This window comes from Cygnus olor, chromosome 2, assembly GCF_009769625.2.
Source record: "Cygnus olor isolate bCygOlo1 chromosome 2, bCygOlo1.pri.v2, whole genome shotgun sequence".
NCBI classification, from domain to species: domain Eukaryota; kingdom Metazoa; phylum Chordata; class Aves; order Anseriformes; family Anatidae; genus Cygnus; species Cygnus olor.
In genome coordinates this window covers 157,286,689-157,308,851 of record NC_049170.1, presented here as the reverse complement: position 1 = coordinate 157,308,851, position 22,163 = coordinate 157,286,689, and the positions used below count along the sequence as shown (strand labels likewise).

Sequence of the window (22,163 nt, the reverse complement as noted above, 5' to 3'; positions counted from 1 at the left end):
ACAGAATTCCAAAGTAACTGATGTTTTTCCAAGGCATATATCCACCTCTCTCATCCTCCCAGCAGAGGGAAAGCCACAGAGAGAAATTTTTGCACAGCTCTAAACTCAATGAGTTTCTCCTGCTCTCCACCCCTAAACATTTCAGCTATCTAATGGCTTTTTTGGAGCACCCATGGACACAAATCTTGCTCCAGAGGGTCACCATGTAAATTCAGCCTGTTGGTGGAGCTGGATCACAGCATGAGTTGAACAAGCGGTAATGTGACAGTGGGTTTGGAGTGGGTTTTCTGGGTGGGTATTTTGCATATTTCACATTTTGCACACAAAACACACAGAGACTCTGTCTATGCCCTAGGCTGGACCTGCAATAACGTAACTGATGGGGCTAATCCTCAGCAGAAATTTCAAACAGTTTACATAGTTTAGGGCTCATATTGGCTATACTTGGAGCAGATTGTACACAAGTTATTCTGGACTTTTTTGTACAAAGGTTGAAAAAGAAAAAGAAAAATAGAAGACAGTGAACACTAGCTCTTCTTTGTTTGCTCTATTATCAATTTTTCTTTTGCTATTTCATAAAAGTAAGAAGAGGCATTGACTTCTGTGATTCCATCCTGGAGATATCCCAAGGGAATTGCACCCCAGAAACCACCTCCTAAGACAACCAGCCCATCTGAAAGTTCTCGCAAATGTGTCTCAGTAAACAGCTTGTTTTTTAGCTGCTTGCGGTAACGAGCTTTAATGTGTGGGGGGTAACATTATCCTAAAGTAACAGTCTTGTAATGCTCTATAAAACACCAAATTTTCACCAGATCACTGATCACCTTGGCCTAGAAGAGCCTAAAGTACATCATCTTTTTCAGCCAGTTTTATTCATAATCAGAAAAAAATCTAATTTTCTTCCCTTCTTTAAATTGGAAGTAATAAAATTTTCTCTTGCCCTCCCTTAGTTCGTCTTGTTGGTCTAGATAAGGGCTACTTTACAAAACTCTCTGTGCCTGTGTATTTACGTAGAGCTTAGCATAATGAGCCACTAATCTTGTTTGAGGCCTCCAAGCAGTATTGAAATATAGATTGTTATTAATAACGATAGCACTTCTGTACTACTGTTGCTGAAATGGCAGCCCTTCCCACCGTGCTTGCAAATGTTGCAGAAGAGTGTGTTAGCTGAATATCAAATGAGTATGTCAGAAAAACAATGTTAACCACCCCAACTATTCCCAGCTATCCAGAATGAATTCTGGTCCTGCAGATTCCTACATTAAAAAATTAATAAATACATAAGTAAACTGTTGGAAACTTCAGACCAGGCTTGCAGCTGATCGAGATGATGTGAGTCAAACAAGAAACAGTTCCACCAAGACTGATAAATCAGAGAATACTGCTGGTGTCTCATTGACCTCACTACGAAGTGAAGTGAAGTCTGGTCATGAAGATCCTTGATCCCAGGAGCTGGGAATGCTGCCATGGCTCTGTTCCCTAACTTGTCCAACACTGTTGGTCACAAAGATGCCACTCTTCAGAGTGAATTAGGAACAGTTGTCTCACAACAATTTTCCACCACTAAATGACATTTTGTTCAAACGGAGATGCTGTGCTGAAACATGTTGATTTCAGTGAAACTCCAGGTAGCAAAACTGAAGAAATAGAGATGGTTTTGATTTTCTCATTTCCCTTTGATGCTGAAATGTTTTGTTTCATTAAAGTAGAGGAGATCTGTTTTGACTTTCTTACCCTTTTATTTCACCTTAATTTTATGCCATGATCCTTTAAATCCTGTATTTATATATTTGCCTACTACAGTAATAGTTCCTCAGACCATCTGAAAATTTGAAAGAAAATAAGTATAATTCACATTTTCAGAGAATATATTGATCACTTCGTAATGTTCATACAATCACTGATGTCTTATAAGCGTGGGGTGGTTTTTTTTCATTTCACTGAAGTTTCTTTTTGCCTCAAAAGCAATATTCAGAATGGTAGTTTTTCCCACAGAAGGAAAATTTTACTTACCATCAGAACTAACATGCTACACTAACAGTGTCTAATCACTGCAATAGGAAGAGGACATGTGCTGAAGGTTTGCCTTTAATAGCCAGTTCCTCAAAGTCAGGAGAAGCAGCCCAAGCCTCTACCTAGAAGTCTAATGACTGACATACAAAGCCTAAAGCCAGGGCTGGGTATAACCCTGTGTCCCATGCTACATCCCCTGTGAACGAAGCCCTGGGAATCTCTGCCTTCATTTCTACCCCTCTCTCAATGCAACAAAACACCTCAGCAATGCGATTTCAGGATGCTCTGGCACCCATCTTGATTTTTCTCGTGTTTTCACATTTATAACCATTTCTCTCCGCTTAACTCTTAATATCTTTCGTATACCTTGTGCATGAAAACTCTGCAGTTTTAATCAGGAGTGGATGCCTCTGGCCATTCTGCTGCCAAATAAAACACCAGCAGCATAACGATGCCGTGGCACAGCTTCAGCTTTAATGCTCTGACAAGTTTTTTATTACTCCAGATTTTGACTAACATATTCATATTTCTAGATGCTTTCCTTGTTCTCACTTTTATTTCCACCTCTGTACTGCTGTTATCTATTATTACCAGGTTGCCACAGTAACTGCATTCCTCAACACTCCTTATTTGCTCCATCTCAATTGTTATATGGGCTCTGTTTGTTCCCACTGTTGCCAAGATCTCCATCTATTTTGTCAAAACTTTCAGCCTTATCTTTCCCCCTTTATCAGCGGTTTGGAAGCTTTTGGCTGTGTGTCACGGGCCAAGAAAGAGGTACCTCCTTGTCTAAGGCCCGTTGTTCACATTTCTAATTGACAATACTCTTATTTTCTGAGGCAGCTGACTCTCAGGCATCAGTGTCTGCAGGGCATTGAGGTTTCTCGATCTCTGAAAACCCCTCAAGGAGGATGGAGACTCCCTCTTCAGCCTGCTGTAGATCACTGGGTCTGCTCTGAGGTTGATTTTTAGCAAACTGCCCACCCCAGCAGCTTTGGCCAGGCTGCAGAAACATCCCCACGTGCAGCACTGGGCAGCTGCTGAATCCACTCCATGCCAGTAGACCCCTTGTGAAACTGCTAAACGCACTCCTGCAAGCTCTGCAAGGGGATCTCCTTTCTCTCTCTCTCTATGTTCTGCTGCCCTCTCCTGCTCAGCAAGAAAACCTCTCAAACCTTTCAAATCACAGAAAGCCCCTCTACAGAGACCCTCCCAGAAATTATAGCATCCCTTATGCATATGACAAGTCTTGACAGAGCAGAGCCTCCCTGATGGGAACAAAGGGGCAGAGGCAGACACAAGGTACAAGGTATCAGTGGAGACCAGGGTTAACACTTCCCAAATACCTGCTTTGGGGAAAAAAAAATATATATATATATATATATATACACATGTATATATATATATATATATATTTGCAAGGACGGTTCTGCAAAAGCCATAATGAAATGCTCCTACAGCTTCACTGCAGCTGAAAGGGGCATTTTCCAATGCCCATGTGTACCCTGAGGCAGTGAGGATGTTTCCCTCCCTTTTTTTTCCCATGTTTTCCCTGAATTTTCCAGAACTGAAGGTGCAGCAGTGGGGAGGATGGGGACAATGATGGCAATGCAGCCACCAGTGCCAAGCACCTCACCACCTAGGTACCTGTCTCAGGTTTATCGCCTACCCAAGTGGGATTTAGACTTCATTTCAGACATGACCAGAGTGATTTCATGGTGCTTTCACTGGAGTGTGGATGAATGGCTTTGCCAGAAACTTCGTTTGGGGTGACAGAAACCCAGCACCAAAGGCACGGACTGCTGCAACTCCTCCACAGAAGCAGAAATGGGAGCAATTTCCTCCCATTAAAAAACACCATAGGAAAAAGGAGACTGTGGCTGATTTTATTCAATTTGTTCACTTTGGCCTTGAAAGGAAGGCAAATGGCTTCCTTTAACTCCCTCCTCACAGTCGGTCACTGGGATGTCTCACAGTAACGCAGGCACCTGAATCATCTCGTCCTCCTCTTGAAAGCCCTTGGCTGACACTACTGTTGTAAACATTGCTGACCCTGTGCCTTGTTTTAGAGACCAAACTGTTTTCCCCACCTGAAGACAGACTGGCAAAAAATTATACATGACTCTATGTGATTTATGTTCACTGTTTCTTTGTATGATTCATGACTATTTTCTCTATGGAACTGCGGTGTAACGGCTCAGCATGATACCACTGACAGCAAAATATTGAATTAAATTCCTATATTAAATAGCATCTTCCTTCAGCAGTATATCATATTAGTTAAAATTTTTTGAAAGGCTGGCTTGACTAAAGAGTCAATGAAAATCTGTACATCTTCTTTCCCTGGAAAAGGGCCAACTAAACTAATATCTGGTAACACCAAATGGGTATATCCACTTCCATCAAGAAAATTAGAAAAAGAGTGGTTGCTGTCCTGCATGGAATATGCTTCCACATACATGGAAAGTGTTGGCTGAAAGCTCTGTCTGAAGCACAAGTGGAGGAATACATCCAAGAGGGATAGTGGACAGGTTATCCACATGGTCAGGGACATGCTGGAGCAGGCAATACCCTGGAGAGGATGTTATAGAGCCTGCCAGGAAAAGCCTGACTTCGCCATGTATCCAAATTATTCCAAATCTTTCCCAAGAATGCAGTCCCTTATGATGTTGTCAATATTTGGAGTTTCTAGTGATAAGTATCTCCCTGGAACAAACATGTAAGCTAGCATCAGACAGCAGACAGAAAATACATAAGTGGCTGGGAAAACTACTGACAGTTTTGTTTTAAATTCAGATGCTAACATTTACCCTGAAGTGTTGAGCAACAGGAGAATGGAACCAACTGAGCCTGTAAAAGCAAAATAGGCTACATTATTAGACAGCACTCTTAAAGCAAGTTTTGATGTTCACTTAATTATATCCCTTTGGTTGAATCAGGAAAACAGAACCATGCCTTATTAATACTTCACATTCTTATGAAGGTCTGTGATTGGGTTGAGTGGATGGCCTTAACAGAATCTGTCAAACAACAGGATAATCCTAATTTAAACGAAAAAGCTCTCTCTCCCAAAGGAGCCTTTTTTTTTTTTTTTTTGATAAACAACTCTTTCATTAAGGCACAAGCCTCGCAAGGCATTGAGTCATGTGTTCATAATATAATGACTTACATGATTAACACAGAGTTAACATAGAAAGGTATAAGGTACTTAAGAAAAATCTTTTTATTCCCAAGAAGAAAAGGAAGGCTGTGATGGCAGTATTAATATTTACTGTTGGTGGTGCAGCAACTACCTCTACCCTCAGTATAAATTATTCCTTAAACTCTGCTGCCCTCCAGTAAGGTGGGGGTCCAGGGAACTTAGGACAACAGATCATTTAGAGTTGCCTAAAAATGTAACTCTATTGGAAGAAAAATCCTTCATAAGCTTATCAAAATCATTACCAGAATGAGTAATTTCTACCAACACACTGAGAACTCAAGAATAATATCAATCAAATCAGTGAAAGCAGAAAGGTGCATTTGTCAAAACAGTATTACCAGCAAGGAGGCATATTATAGCAAAAGTGCAGAAAACTGCACTTTCTCCTCTCAGAAAAGCCATAATTTGGCAAAGAACTTCAGCGTGTGCCTAAACTATAACATATATTACACACAATGGAAACAAAACAGTGGGGTTATTACTCCCCAGAATGGTGGGACTTAATTTCCCCCATCTGGCAATTAACAGAGCATGGAAAAAAAAATATGTTAGAAATCCAAGTATAAATATATGCTGGGAAGTGGTAATACAAATTTGATGTACAAGACTGTTGGCTATGATGTCCAATCCTCACAAAGCTTGTACAACTACACCCATTACTGATTCACTTGCAATCGAGCATGCTACAGATCTGCCAATATACCAGTGTGCCTCGGGCCTTTTTGAAAACCCATTCTACATGAGAAACAAGAAAATCCAGGCTTCTGTTATTTATGATTTAAAGCGGAGTCTCTAGAGTTTTGTCAATGCTGAGAAATGCTCGTGCTTCAAGGCATGTGGTAACCTCTGACTAATAGAGGTCAGGAGGAATGCCTCCTCGCTGGCAGATTGTCCCTTGGTGGTAGGACTACCTGTAGCATCTCAAGGCATGTGTGCTTAGTGACTGTCAAAAATAAGTAGCTGATCCTGGCTTATAATTTCTCCATCCCTGGCCATGAGGGGCATCTCCATGAGGATCTCAAAGGATGTTGGTGATGGGACATCAGGTCATGGTAGGATCCCTGGGCTGGCCCTTGCTTATTCCCCAACCAGCTGCAACCTGTCCAGAGGCTTGAGGGTCTCTGTGCAATCAGTTTTGGCTTTTGGGTTAAACTTGAAGGGTCACAAGAAATGTAGCTGTACACTGGGGATAGCAGCTGGAAGACTGGGGAGGACACCATAGCAGAGACAATAATAAAGCTGTGCTTTCAGCTAGAAGTAGAGAAGCGAATAAAAATTTGATTGTACACAATTCAATTGCTCTTCATCCTTTCAATGCCTTTCAAGCCTGGAACAGCCCTATGAGTGTCAAGAGTGTTACGCAGAGACCTTTGGACACAGGTCTCATTGGATATGTCTCTACCATCATTTATCTCAGCTTCCCAATCACCTCCGCAGTCCTAGTTCCTGATCATCCACAGATGCATAAATATCAACTCGCTCCCAGGATATTTTGCAGTAAAACAGTCAGTTCCCTGTACAGAGTAGTGGGCATAACCAATGAAGGGAAAGGGGAAAGCGAGGAAAGTATGGCTGTAAATGCTTAAGAAAACAAAGGGGAGAGCATGATGAAATCCCCAGATCTGGCAAGTCCTGTACATCGAATATATTACTCCCACTCAACAGAGTACTGCTGTAGAGCACCACTCCCAGCTGCAGCCCCTGTCCATGTGCTGCTGTCCCATCTCACCTGCAGCAAGGATGGACCAACACAGCAAAGCTGAACTCTGCAGGGCCAAAATTTCTCCTGGGCTGATTACTATGCTATGCTCAGTCTGCCCTGGTAGAGCTGAGTGAAGCTTTGACAGAGGAAATTTGGGCCCAGTCCTCAAGAGTTCATGAACCTTTCAGCAAAACTGGCTCCTGTTCCAAAAAGTCCTGGGCTGATGGCCAAGAAAAACTCCGGCTCCAAGAACACCTTGCCTTGCCATAGCTCTTCTGCATCCATCTACACCAGGGAACCCAGGATGCTCTTTTTGTCTTTGATTGCACACACAGAAGTGGCAAGGGAGCTGGCTACCAGGAAAACAAAAACAGAGAGGCCAGGTGTATGCTAAAACTGGCTAGAGGGAACCTCTACCCTCTGTTAGCTGATACAACAAGTGGGTAATAAATTGTGCTAAGTTGCAGATGCATTCCCACGGAATTATAACACTGTATTCACACCTGGTCTTGCACTGAATGCCGAGGAAGAGGGAAGGAGGTGCTGTCATGCTTTTCCTCCCATTCTGCAATCAGAACAGTTAGCTTCTCACATTTGTTAACCTACTCTGGGAAAGTGACTTTGAAACACATGGTCAGGACCCAGGGAGCCGCAAATAGAAAAAGGGATTTGCTGGCGTGTGCCCTTGCAGACAATAGCTGTTTGCAGGCATTGTTAGATTGGGCACGGGCAGCCTGCAGCTCCCAGGCATCATCTGCTGTCCACATAGTCCAGAAATGGCTCTCGAGTTATGTCCCTGGCCCTGTAGGAGTGCCAACCACCAGGACTTCTGAGGGTGTTTGACCCCTCCATCGCAGGAGGAGATAAGCAGAAAAGATGAGCAAGACCACCATCTCCAGAAGGCAGCTGGGACCTGTCATGTACCCCAGCCAATGCCACCCTGATGTCACTCTGTGCCGTGTCCTGCCCATGGACTACTCCTGGAGCTGCTCCAGCTCTCCAGACATACAAAATACCCACATTTTTCAACCCAGAGCCATGTGGAGTGCCTGGTAGGCTGCTAGGAGGAGCAGGAAGGTTTGTACCCTTGAATGATGGAGGGCACCTATGGGGTGGAGTCTTCTTCCAGCTGGGACTCTTAGGACAAGGTGGGATGTACTCAGGGGATGTAGATATCCATCATACAATAGCAAAGGGCAGAGTGCTCTGCACCACAATTTGAACTTCTTTCAACCAAAGAGTACAACCAGCAGGTCAAGGGTTTACAGAGAACTGGCAGATCAAAGAGCCATCTATGTGGATTTTTTCAGGTATAGTCAGAGAGGGTTAGACAGGGTTAGGCAAGCATGCTGGTCTCATTTCCACTGCATTCCTGGCTACTGTATATTCAATGAGCAGGAAACTCTGCCCTGATATATGTAACAAGGACTTTGCACAACATCACTACATAGCCTATACCACTGATGCTGATTTTCTTTTCATTCAAGAAAAAACAGGGGAAATCTCTGTTTGTGTCCCTGCCAGCTCCAGGAATTTCCATTTGTCCAGGCAGAGAAGCACTTTGCAAATTGTCAAGGAAGCAAAACTCCTTCTGAGGAGTTGACACGCAATGCCAGCCCTCTGAGGAGCAGGTTCAGGTTTTCGTGCCACCGCCCATTTCCTCTATGGCTCCGAGGAATTTGCTTCATCTCTCCATGTCCTTCAGATCTGCCTCTGTAACATGAGGTTAACGCTGCTGACCCAGCAAGGAGAAAGGTCTTCGATTATCTCTGATACCACAAAGAAGGATCCCAGGGAGAGTTTAACGAGAGGAGGGGATTATTTTCAACTCTGTTTCTTAATTGCATAGGCTGCTATTTGCAAGTAATTGGGGGAAAACACTCAAGTGTCTGTGAGTGGGGACAGAGAGAGGAGAATTCCTCCAATTTACATCTCATCGTTGCTAGCTGAGATAAATGTGCTTTTCTCTTTCTTATCAAACTGTTGTGAATGGTGGCCAAACTGTGCAACACCAGTCTGTCCTGGGTATGGATAGATGGTGTAGGTGCTTCGCACTGGCAGGACAAATGATTAATGAGGCCTTCCTTAAAGGTGATGCCTTTTGAGCTACAGTTATCACCTAATGCTTTAAACTAATGGGTAGCTAAAGCCTGGAAGGGTCACCTATTTGTTTTATGACCAAAGCTTTCTCACTCCAGCCTCCCATGCAGTTCCACTTACAAACTCCAGTTCTGCTGCAGATTTACCCAATAATGGAACTGGGAGAGGTTTGCGCCTTTTTACAGCCCTAATACAGAAGTCCGGAGGAGTCTATATAAACTACAAGAAGAAAAGCAGGTCTGACCATGGACATGATGTTGCCAAGCCTACTCTGGAGGTAGTCAGACTGCAGGTGGCCCAGTTTTAGAGCAGTCACATCATGGTTACAGAAAGCCATGCTCAGATACCTTCTCATGAAGAACAGACAAAACATGGTCCGTCTGTTCACGCTGCACGAACAGGTTCTTGGACTTCTCATGTTCTTCCACTCTCGTCAGACCGTTTGTATCTCAGCCTTCTCAAAAATGATGGAAACTGTGGTTGAGGTTGGGCTCACATCCATGCTGAGCTAGCCGTGTGAGCAGAGCCTTGATGTGAGCAGACCCAAAACCCATCTGGTTTTGGATCAGGTTGGAATTAAAATAAATAAATTATTATTAATAATAATGATGATGATAATGATGATAACGATAATAATAATAATAATAATAATAATAATAATAATAATAATAATAATAAAGGAGCCTTCCCAGTCATCTGACATCTCAAGACTCAGGTTTAGGTAGGTATTGGCATCTACTTGTGTGCTAGTGTCTGAGCTACCTTTATAGTCAATGGACACCGTGGGCAGCAAGCAATTGCTTTTACAGAGGTCTTTAGTGCCATTTTAGACACCCTACACAATCCTACTTGGCTATAATTATGGTTTCAGATGAGCACAGCTCTCCTTTATGGCTTCTGCTCTGTCTACCAGCCCCATGCCAACTTTTAGGGTGCCAGGGGCTGTGCCAAATGGTAGTATGAGCCTGTGATAACCACGTACTACCTCAGGTGAATAGTGCCAGCTTCGTCCAGAGGGCGATGTACCCTAAAGCAGAAACCTTTGAGTTACAGATCCAGGAAAGAGCAGGTCACTCAGAAGACCTGTGCCATTTCTGCCTGCCCCACAGAGATTTCTGGATGCTGTTGGGCATTTCAAATGGCACAGGGCATTTTTTTTTTTGGCAAATGAATCCTTTGTGCTGTCATCTGCACTATCAAAAAAAAAAGAGAAAATAATCCCAAAAAGCAATCATATCCAATGTCAATGCAAGTGACCTCGTGAAGTATAATGCAGTGGGTAAACAAATCCATCCTTTTGGGTCAGTTATTGTTTCTTTTCTCTGAGCAAAACTCCTACCTGACATTTTAAGCTGGCAAGTCCGCATTAAATAATAGCACCTTGCTTAACTCATTTTACATTTATATTGCCTCTCAGACGCGTTTGCTGCATGGGATGTTAACTGCACTCCTTGCCAATAAGCCATCCAGAGAAGCAGAACAACATTAATGATCAGAAAAAACAAAAGCAAGTCAATAATAACCTCAGTGGTAATTTCATGATGAGAAATTCACTCGTGCCCTTATTTGTGCCTGGGAGCTCTCATTGTTCTTATTAGGAATCCTCAGGCATGAAAAGTGGATGTGATTTCTAATTTAAATAGAATTTGTATCACCCTCTAAAAATGAATCTTTCTGAAACGATTAAGCAGGGTTCCAACCCTGCATTTTGAAGAGGGTTGAATGTTCTTAATAAAGTTGTGGGTGCATAACTGAATGATGGAAACAAGCACCACTGCCCTTCACAGCACAGAAATGGGACCTTTAACCACACTTCATACACTTCATATAGCTGCATGACAACATGGAGTGGATGGAGGATCTGTGCTTCTGGAAGAAAAGCAGAATGATGTGATATCTCTCCCACTTACCAGATAATTGATAAGGTACCAATAGCCCTGTTCAAAAGAACCCCACACACTTAGATATGGCACGAGATGTGAATTAGCTTGATAAGGGTAAAGTAGAAAAGCATGAATTTATTTGAAGATAGACTTGAACCACTAGAGTTACAGGAAGCTATGGTGTCAGATCGAGTTATGGTTTAGCTGAATAAAAAAACTTCCTTAGCAGTAGAAATATCTCAGATAGCTTCTGTCCCTTCTTCTCCCCAAGGTGAGGTGGAACCTCCATCCACCAACTAAAGATGGATTCTCCACTATCTACAGAATAGTCTAGAGCAATTTGAATGCCAACGTTTCTAAAGTGACTTTTACACATCCTAGCCCCTTTTCTTCGGTAAGAATGACAGAGTTGTGATATGAAATCTTCTAAGGCCACTTCAATTTAGCCTTGCCCAGCCTTGCCCACCCCTTCCTCATGGGCATTTCCTTCCCATTTCCTATCATCAGACCCGCACATGCCTGGCCTCAGGCTCCTTGTCTCTGCTACAACTGCCTGAAACACATTCGTATAACTCCTGAATGTTGTAAGACCTATTAAACATAATTTCTTGTTACATTCATAATTATCTTCTCGCTGTGACAGTAGCACCACACAGTACCTATCAGGAGCACAGTGATTAAACCCTGTCACACTCCATACCTCAGGAACAATGACTGGGGACTCTTGCTATGGTGGTTGTTTCATTAATGGTCCGTTGAGTATAAAACAGTGATGCAGAGCTGCTGCTCATGCCCATTTCTGCACATCAGGCACTCTGGGGCAGCTCTGCATCACCCAGTGAATTTTCTGCCAGCAGAGGTGGCTTTAGCAGGAAGGCAGAGCAGGTTTCTCCCAAACTCATCGTACTTCCACATCCTGCCTCCAGCTCCATCCATTCATTTACTTTCAGGAAGACCAAGTACCTATTTTTAGTATTTTTGATTTTTTTTCCAAAATAACTGTTTACTTCCACACTGAAGGACAAAGGCACAGGGATCGGGGACAACTCTATAACCAAGGAGCTGTGGTCTGAAAAGCACCAGCTCTGCAAAGGATTTTGAGTTCAAAAAAATCTCCCACAGCCAAATAAAGCCTTAGGTGCATGAGGAATTAAGCAGGACCAAGAAGAGGTTTTAACCACTGTGTACTGCAATCTCATGTACAGTTTTGGTTCAAATAAGATGAAACATATTTAAAACCATACATCAAACACCTCACTGTTCAAAAACTATCAAAAGGGATTTTAATGAAGGGTTTGAGGTACAGATCACAAAGGGATGGGGCTGAGCTGATTCTTGCAGAGAAAAATGTGGATATTAATTAGTTATTAATTAGTTATATATCTATTATATATAATATGGGAGAAAGAAATGACAAAAAGCTGATTTGTGAGTTGATTGCACATCTCCACATACCATTTTTTCCTTCACCCTTACCTCTGGAACTTTGGAAAAATTATTATCTGAAGGACCAGCATGTCTTCACTGACAGATTAAAGCGAAGCCTTTACTCCGTTTTCACCAGCAGCAAATAAATAATTAATTAAATGATTAAAACAGTACGAACTGTACTCCTCTGATCCTGTGGCAGTGTTCAGGACTCTGAACAGGCAGGAAAAAAAAAAAAAGCAGAACAAGAGAGAGATGGAGATCCAGGACCCTCGTGGTGTCCACCCCTGGGATGCAGAAGGGTGAGCTGGTCTCTAGCACATGGCTGAAATAATCATTCCCACTTCCTTTGCTTCACAGAGCAGCTCAGGATACTGAGCATGGCCTCCTAATACAGCAAGGGAGAAGTCAGACTATAAAAATGGTGTTCCTTTTCTATCTCAGAAAGTAAGAGCATGTCCTTTGCAGACTCAGCATCAAATGTCCATCAGTGACCCAACCACCAGGTCTTTCCGGTCCCACCTGGGTGTTATGCTGGAGGTTAAGGTGACCTTGAAGGAGTACGGGCTTATGGGCATGAAAAAAAACTCTTGAAATCAAAAGGCCTGGTACTGTTGAATTCTCCATCCTAGGACAAGACAGTTCCTGGAGGCTCAAAGCTTTGCTGCTGTGCTCACATGTGAATTAGCCCCTTCCTCTGGAAATCACTTTATCATACAACATAGGCAAAAAGAACAATTCCATGGTTGAGGTCATGCCAAAATCCACTTTAATAACCATAAAATATGGTCAGAACAGGATCAGTATTTCCATCACATACAGGGGGAAATTGAGGCAAGGAAAGGGAGTGCTGAGAGCTCAGACAGGGCAGGAGGGGGAGCTGCAGGGGTTCAGAGCTGGCAATTTCTCTAAGTGTCTGTGCAGCCTTTGGAGCCCAGAAGTGAATGGTAGATATGAAATTTCCAAGCAAGAAGAACAACAGCAGTTATAGTCTCATCAAAAATGGGTCAAAAGGGGCACAGAGCCTGGAGATCTGGATTTTCAAATTTGCAAAAATCACTGCTTCAGCAAACCTAAATCCACTCATCTTTCCTCCCCCCTCTGATCCCCACCTCCCCCAGCTAATGACTTACCAGGACCCTATAAAGTCAAGTGAAAATGCTGCGTTTAAGCAGATTATCATGGGCCAGTGCCAGGGCTGTGGAGGTCACCTCTGAGGATTGCTCTTTTATAGATGACAATTTGTTGCTTCGGTGGCGGAACGCTTTTGCCAGTGTGCACTTTTGCCCATGAGCAAAGTGCTATTTAAATTCCACCTGCCACAAGACATGCCATAGGACTCCTGATATCCAAAGAGCTGTTGGCACAAACTGGGGTTTGAGGAGATGCAGAAGTTGCGGAGCAGTGACACTTCTGTCTGACCATGACCACATTCAGGGTGGTCTGATACTAAGGCCTTCCTCCCCATCTCTCCGAGTCATCCTCTCTGTACTGGGGGCCACACAAGTCACAGCCACAGACTCCGTTATAGGAAACCCAGTGAGTCTTGCAGGGAAAACTTGCGATTAAATACACAAATAAACCATTGAGTTATTCCCGAACAGTAGCTGGTAAGAAGCAGCAACCTCTGTGAGCAGGTCAGTGGACACCTGTTGGGTAGGCTCCTCCGGCTGGAGCATCTCAGCTTTGATCCCTGCATGGACATCAAACTCTTATTTCCTTGAGGCTATTATGGCTCCATGCCACATTAACAAAGTATTTTTTTCCCCAGATTTGGGCTTGCTGGAGGAATCTCTCTCCTGCTGCAGTTGCATGGTTGCTCGTTGTCCATGGCCACCAGGACATGTCCACGAAGAAAATCTCCAATTCTCCTGCCTATCCCTTCAGGTTTCATCTCTCCCCACTCAATGCTGAAGAGTCACAGTCATGGGATCTGCCACGTGCATCAGCCAACCACCCAAAAGCCACTGCACAGGAGAGGAAGGGGAGAAAAGGACACACACCTTGGGTGTTCTCTCCTAAATACCTTTCCCTGGCAAGCATGTGGGCTTGGGCACTATTTCCAGTGCCCTCATCTCCATCACTGCTGGGAAATGCCTTATTTTTCTTGCTGCTATTTTAACCCCTAGCAGAACATTTTGAAGGAGCAGCCTCTCTGCTAAGCATGAGCAACATGTACCAGGGTCTCCCCTCTTATTCCTTACCCCTTCCCAGATGTGGTTGAACTGGACACACGACCAGCACTAGGTTTTTGGGAAGTGCCATCCTGCATAAATTTGGTGTCCCCCTCCCCCCCCCCAGCCCTTTTATAGCACAGCCGAGCTTACTTTTCTTGCATACCATTGTGCAGCTTCAGCCCCTCCAAAGGTAGCTTTGTTATTCTGTATTTTTGTATATTTTTATTGGATCACAGATCTACTACTGGGGGTAAATCTATATCAAAGACACTTGATGTTTTCATTGAAAAGGTTTAGCTGGTAAATAAAGCTAATCTTGCTAATTAAATGAAGAAAAGGAGAATACACTCCCTTTTACTGTGCAACTGTCCTGGTTTCAGTTAGGACAGAGTTAATTTTCCTCCTAGTAGCTGGCAGGGTGCTATGTTTTGGATTAGGATGAGAAAAGCGCTGATAACATGCTGATGTTTTAATTGTTGTAGAGCAGTGCTTACACCAAGCCAAGGACTTTTCAGCCTCTCTCTGTCCTGCTAGCGAGCAGGCTAGGGATGCAGCAGAAGCTGGGAGGGGACAGACCCAGGACAGCTGACCCAAACTGGCCAAAGGGGTATTCCATACCATCTGATGTCATGCTGAACAATATATAGGGGTGGCTAGCCGGGGTGGAGGTGTGGCCGGCTGCTCGGGGATAGGCTGGGCATCGGTCAACGGGTGGTGAGCAATTGCATTGTGCATCACTTATTTCGTACACATTATTACTATTAATACTATTATTATTATTATTATTGTTGTTATTCTTTTCCCTGTCTTAATAAACTGTCTTTATCTCAACTCACAGGCTTCACTTTCCCGTTTCTCTCCCCCATCCCGGAGAGGGAGGGGGGAGGGTGAGCGAACGGCTGTGTGGTGTTTGACTGCCAGCCGGGCTAAACCACAACAGCAACAAACTGGGGATAGCAAGGTAATAAAACACAAAATTAATTATCACAGTGGAAAGAGATGTTTCTTCTCATCTTCACATCTTTATCTCAGACAAGGGCAGGAGTCCGTACTGCTGAGCATCTAGAACCTTCCCAGGGATGGTGGATGTCTGCACATTTCTCCTCCCATGCCTCTCCTCTTGTATATGTCCAAGGAGTTTGGCAACCACAGATCACCCTCAGCAAGCATCCCTTTAGCTGCTCATTGAACCCAATGTGCAGCGTTGTGGCTTTCTCCATCCCAAGAACACTCAAAGCCATAGCCAACACCACACTTTAACAAGGTGAAGATGCATGTGGCTTCTGGGCTAGCAGCAAAACTCTCTAGTTTAGAAAACAGGCTTTAGGAAATGAATGGAAGCAGGAAACAACACACCAGGCACCCATCTACCCATGCAGCCCAGAGGTATCTATCAAAGGGTGCACCCTAAGAACAGGTCACCCCATTTTCAGTGGGGTAAGTGATGGTAAAACCCCTCAATCCACAGGTCTTGCTGCAGGAGCAGGGAGCCCACGAGGTAAATCCCAGGCACCACACGGGCAAAGCTCCAGCTCCTTGAGTCCAGCCACAAACATCAGCGAGCACAAGGGCGGGCAGACCCGAGATGAAGTTTCACACGACCTTCCTCCCTGAACCAAAACTGCTGACGTCTGCCCGGCCCCGTGGCTGGGCACAAAGCCAGGGCTTGCTTGTGAAAGTTTGTCCCCCTTCCAGCTGGAACCGCTGAATCCCCGAACCTGCTCTGCTGCTGATCTTGCTCCTCCTGCAGCCAGGCAAGGATGACCCCGGGCTGCGGTTCACCTCCTGCAAATGCAGCCTGGGTCTGCACAAGTCTCCAGCAACAAGCTGAAATCACCCCCTGCTGTACCTCCAAAATACAGAGGCAAAAAGCAGTTTGCAGACTCACTCCAGAAATACGCCTGGAAATTAAGCACCGGCATTCACAGTTTGTGGCCAAAGCCCTGCCTTGCTACCCTATGCCCACCACCACTTCACTATCTCCATCCTTCGACCTCCTCCTTTGCAAGTGCAGAAAGGAGCAGATCTCAGCTGCACAGGTTACAAGAGAGACAGGAGAAATGAGTTGATGACTTTTCCTTTTCCTTTTCCTTTTCCTTCTCCTTCTCCTTCTCCTTCTCCTTTTCCTTCTCCTTCTCCTTCTCCTTCTCCTTCTCCTTTCCCTTTCCCTTTCCCTTTCCCTTTCCCTTTCCCTTTCCCTTTCCCTTCCTCTTTCACTTTCCCTTCCCCTTCCCCTTCCTCTTCCCCTTTCCCTTTCCCCTTCCCTTACTTGTTAGGGTCACCTTCCATCTGAAATAAATAAGGAAATTATTCCTTTGAGAGGTATCCTTATCATTAACAAGATGCCTGGATTTCCATATCAAGGGCCTGGCTCTTATTTCTCGGAGTTAATAAAAAAATGCCCCAGGGACTTCTGATTTACATTCAGCTGCTGGTGAGAAACCTATTGATAAAGTTAATAAATAGTAAAGGAAGAATTGGACAGATTGTGTATAAGGGTTATCTCTAAACCCAAATAGGTATGACAAATAAATAAAAGCAATAAAGGCCATTCCACCTAAACAGACTGGCTGCTTTTGCAGTAAGAAAAACTGTTATTTCAGTCATTATTCTTCAAAAAGATGAACAAAGAAGAGCTCAAATCCATAAACTATCAAGTCAACTTGATTAAATTGTCTATAAACATGAAGCAGTCAAAATAGGAATGCAATTAGGACAGTGAAGGGAGAAAAAAAAAAAAAAAAGCACTGAATTGCAGGATAACTTCACAAAACAACGTTTCAAATAGCAATTTAGCTTCTCTCTAGTTAGAGGCTGGAAGGAAATAAGCTTGAAGAAACCTGATAAGCAGATAACTGAATTATCACAATTCATTCCTCCCTCCAGCACAGCTCCATTAATAGGATCTTTGAGTGTTGGAGAGGGTTGGAGAACTGGCTATCATCCCTCGGATAACAATTCAAATCCTCTTCTCGATGAGAAGTTTAATCCCAGATCTGGTCAAGAATGGGGATGGAGTATCTACCAAGCTGTGTTGTGCCAACCAGCCTCTACCAACCCTGCTGGCCACCAGTTGGCACGTGGTCAACACCTGGTCTCCTTTGGTCCTTCCCATGAGTAGATTCAGATGCTCAGAGTCATCTCCTAATCTAAAAGCATGGACCTTTTGCTGGAATTCAGCTCGGAGATGGTTTGTTCTGTAAAGGGAGGCTCAACTGTGGTGCGAGATAAACTCTATGTGAAAGCATCTCCAAGGCTTTAGACAAAAATTCAAATTTAGTTGCAAACATTCAGGGGTGCTCACATTTAGCATTTTCTGTTCACAGACTCCTGAATGAGTACAGTCCCTGGTGGGCACCTTCAGCAGCACATCATGATAGAGCCAGCACCAGTCTCATTATAGAGCTAAGAAAAGTAGTAAATGGCAAGAAGCCCAAATCACCCAGAAAGAGGGTGCTCTTCTCCTCCTTTAGGGAAATGTGAAGAGCTTTTGTGAGATTAACACAGTTTCTAGGGGAGATTTCCTTGGGAGAAATGCAGTTTCTTGGAGGTGAAGAGCATCACAGTGCAGAAGGTGGCCCAACTTAATTCCTGTGCAAGCCCTCAAATGGTTAAAGTTCTTACAGATGTAGTTGTCCACATAAATAATGACATTATTTATGGATACTTATAACCTTTGTTCACCATAAAATAAATAAATAATTAAATGACAGCAACGATTGAGGCAGAAAAGTAATATTTTCCCCATATCCCCCCTGGAGTTTAGCCCTGGGAGAAGGAAGGTGGTGGTGGCGGCTGATGGCTCAGGTCACAGCCACTTCCCAGGCAAGCCCTGGCAAAAATAATCCCAAATCCAGCTGGAAACTTTACAGGGTACAGAAGGAAAAGGAGCAAAGGAGGCGGGATGTTTTCAAGACAGGTGAAGCACCATCTCTCGAGAAGCCAGACATGTGCCTGCTTTCCACAGGGAGAGCTCTGCATCTTCACAGCCTACCCCCGGGGTCTGATCCATGCTAATGGGACTCTCCCAACACCCCATGGGGTCAATCCTTCAAAGATTCAGGATTTAGATCACAATCTGGGAATGCACCACAGAGGCCTCCAGATCTGAGGGGTTTTTGGAACACACTGGAAAGAGATGGGTCACTTGGAAAGAAAATTAAACAGTTGGCTCCCTACTTGGCCTTGATTTTGCTGGTGGAGGCAGATGTTTGATTCAAGGGTTTGGGCTGATAGCTATGCACCAGAGATACGGAGGTCACAGAAAGGAGAGAGCACCTTTTCAGATATATCTATGCTGAATCCTAAGCACATTTGCCTGAGGGGGGATGTCACATGTATAATAATTTTAGCAAAATGCCATAGCCTGTTAATTATCTGACAAACTTATAGAAAACAAGTTTATAATAGAAATAAGGCGTACCCTTATTTAAGTGTTTTTTAAACAAGCCCAGGTCAGTGGAAATTTTGCAGCTGATTATATGAACCCTCGGATTTAGATAGTTTATTCAGGATCAGCAATGTCCTATTTATCAGCCTACAGCTGAAGAAACGAAGAAATGAACTGATAGAAAGTAATACCCACTCTGTACACCGGGTGAGCAAGCTGTACTGACGGCTCCCACCGGGGTGGCTGGCACTCAGAGGCACTTGCAGCCAATTCCAGACGCTGAAAAATCCTGAGTCAGCCCTTAAAACTCAAATGCCTGGCTTCAAAACCCACAAGAGACTTTGACATTTATGAATAATAATAACAACAGCAGCAGCAGCAACAACCTTGGCATCTTTCGGCTGTATTCCCAGCTTGTGTTTCCCAGCCAGCATTCACTTTTTGATCATGAAACCTGAGAATATCATATGTTAGAGGGTCCCAGGAGCTAGATATATCAGGGAAAACCTCAAATATTGCAAAACTAACAATAAAGTTACATGACTTGACACCAGCGTTGTGCCTGGCATCTTTATGAAGCAGGCTTATGTATATTTCTTTCACCTACCTAGACAAACCTACCAAATATCTGTCCTCTCCAGCAACTAAGGGATTTCACAAGACAGTAAAACTCCAGGGAAAAAAAAATAATAAAATAAATTAAAAAATAATAAAAACAAGTGTAATAAATGACTGTCTTTGAAAAAAAAATATAATAATCATGTCATGTAAAATACTGGAGCTTCTTAAACACCATCAGGGGGGAGCTGAGAAGTTTCCTAGCTGATTTCTGCACATGACAGGATTTTAGCACTTCTTTTTCTTTTGGGCATGCATTTTGACATGTTAAAGTTTTCTGCTTTTCTCAATTTCTTTGAGTTTTGCCCTGAAAAGGCGGAATGAGAGAGAGAGCAGGAAGAAGCAGAAACAGGAAAGCCAAAAATATCCTTGATTTTCGTTCTCCAAAAATGGCCAGTTTGGAGGTAAAAAAAAAAAAAAAAAACAACAATGTTTTGCTTGGTGGGTTAAGGCAAATGCCCCTTTTTGAAAAAATAAAAATAAAAATAAAATGCTGTTTCCTATCCAAAAAAGCCTTCTGGCACTAGGAAATACGTGTTTTGATGCACTTAGGGCAAACAGAGAAGCAGGGGGCATGTTCAGGACTGCAGCCGCAGTGCCGGCCTCTGTCCCCATCTCTGTCCCTTCCTCACGTCTCCTGCCTCAGTTTCCCTCTGTGCAAAACACGCTAAAAATAACATCTCTCCTCCCAGAGGAAGCTCTGAGGAATAATTAACTAATGTTTGCAGAGTGTCATCAAGCGCTAATTGCTATCATTAGGCAGGAGAGGAACAGTTGGGGTTTGCTTTGGTCCTAATGGCGCGTGTTTTCCTGGGTTCAGTAAGCCACTGATGGGGCTGTAAGTGGCTCCCCAAGGCTCTGAAACAGTTTCTGCAAATATAAACACCAGCAAATTAATTTAGCACTCCGGGAAAGTGGAGGGTCCAGCCTCCACAGAGCATGACACGTTAGGGATGAGCCAAATACTCTTGTTATTCCCGTTATTTTGGGAAATATATTAAAGGGCCAAGGCTGAGCTGTCTGTCTCCATCCTTTGATTTGTCTGACCTTTTCCTTCAAATCTACCCTAGTAGATCACCCCAGTAGCAGCAGGGCCATCTGGAGCTGTGCCCCCAGAGCAGGCTCATCCCTCCCTTTCCTGGAGGATGTGCCAGAGACGGGCAGAGAGAGCATGCCCCAAGAGCCTGACACCCCCAGAACCTGCAGACCTAAAGGCATTCTTCATGTTGGGAGGAGAAATAGCCACAGTCAGGCTAAGTGCTTACCGGGAACCACAGCTCTCATTTAATTGCTTTCTCCTAATAGACAAGTGGGGAGAAATAGTCTTGCTGATTAGCTTCTATTTGTGAAGACCTAACGAAGCAGGGAGATGGGAATAGTCCTTAACATGGACCTCTTCCAAAGACGTAGTGGAGGAGTCCTTCTTCCCAGCTCTTTGGTGTTTTGCAAGAGTTTTTTTAAGTACCTTTATACGTATATGTGCAGAGACACATACAGTCTCAGAAAGCAAAGCAAAAAGTCAAATATTTGTACGCAAAGCAAAACATCAAATATTAGTATTTGAAAAATGGGTCTTGCCAAGCAAAATGTATTCAGCCCTGAGTTTTCCCCTTCAGTGCTTTAAAAACAGTTTATTTCAAAATACAAACTGACCGAACTTCTTAAGTGCAAAGTCTTTTATAGACCCAAACCCCAAAATTTTAAGCAAAACTTTCAAAGTCCCTTCCTATCCCCAAAAAATGTTCTGGAGATGGGCGAGCCATTCAAACCCACCCTCCGTAAGAAACAAGGTTCCCCGATGTAAAAACAAGTTTCTTGTTTTCTGCCAGTGAAAAATTAGCATTGATGGATTAGCATTGATGAAAAATTAGCTAATTATAGTTGTGGGGCACAGGGCTGGTGACATGGGGACATGGGGCAGGTGTGGAGGAAAAGGCAGCTTGATCCTCACTGCAGGTGTCCACCGAGGGGGGAAGATGGTGTCCCCCTTGCAATTTGTCCCCTGGCAGGGGAATTTGGGGCAGATCCCAGCAGGATGGCAGCGGCGCAGAGCAGCCCGGTGTCTCGATTCCACGGTTGAAAGCTGGAAGTGAAATGTTGTGAATATTCTCCTTTCCCCTGCGAAGAAAGTGCCCCTTCAGAGCCAGATGGGCTCGATCCTTCCTCTCACACCAAAGCCCCTGCAATTAGTAGGATTAAGCTTGGAACAATCAGCCTGTGTTACCCCAATATGACATTAGATGTCACCCATGCACTGCATTTACTCTCTGTCCCCCTGCCCCGGTCCCCACATTGGAAAGCCATGGAAAACCCCTTTCCCTCCCCAAAATCTGAGGTCTGACCGTTGGGTGATTCAGGTTGGGGTGGCCCTCAGGAGGTGTCCTGGTCCAGGCACCTGGAGATGGTCCCGACACCAGACGTGCTGACGGCCCAGGATCTGACACCTGGGAGAAGAGGGGATGGGAGAAGGATATCTCTGCCTCAGGCCACGGCCCTAAGCCTTGGGGTGCAGAGGGAGGTACGTGGCTGTAACCCAGCAGAAACGGGATTTGGGCTCACAAAATGGTCCACAGCCCAGATATTTAACTCTCCATGCAGTCTGTGAGCTGGCACTGCTCATGCCTGGGCACCCTTCGATGGGGACTGAAGG

The 22,163-nt window shown here is 44.1% G+C and overlaps 1 long non-coding RNA gene across 1 annotated transcript in view; it reads right to left on the bottom strand.

Moving 5' to 3' along the window:
- Positions 1–22,163, bottom strand: part of LOC121065009 — a 59,891-nt gene that overhangs the window by 25,844 nt on the left and 11,884 nt on the right. Inside the window, exon 4 of the long non-coding RNA XR_005816862.1 lies at positions 21,856–21,957. This is a non-coding gene — a long non-coding RNA (uncharacterized LOC121065009). The remainder of the gene's footprint in view (positions 1–21,855; positions 21,958–22,163) is intronic.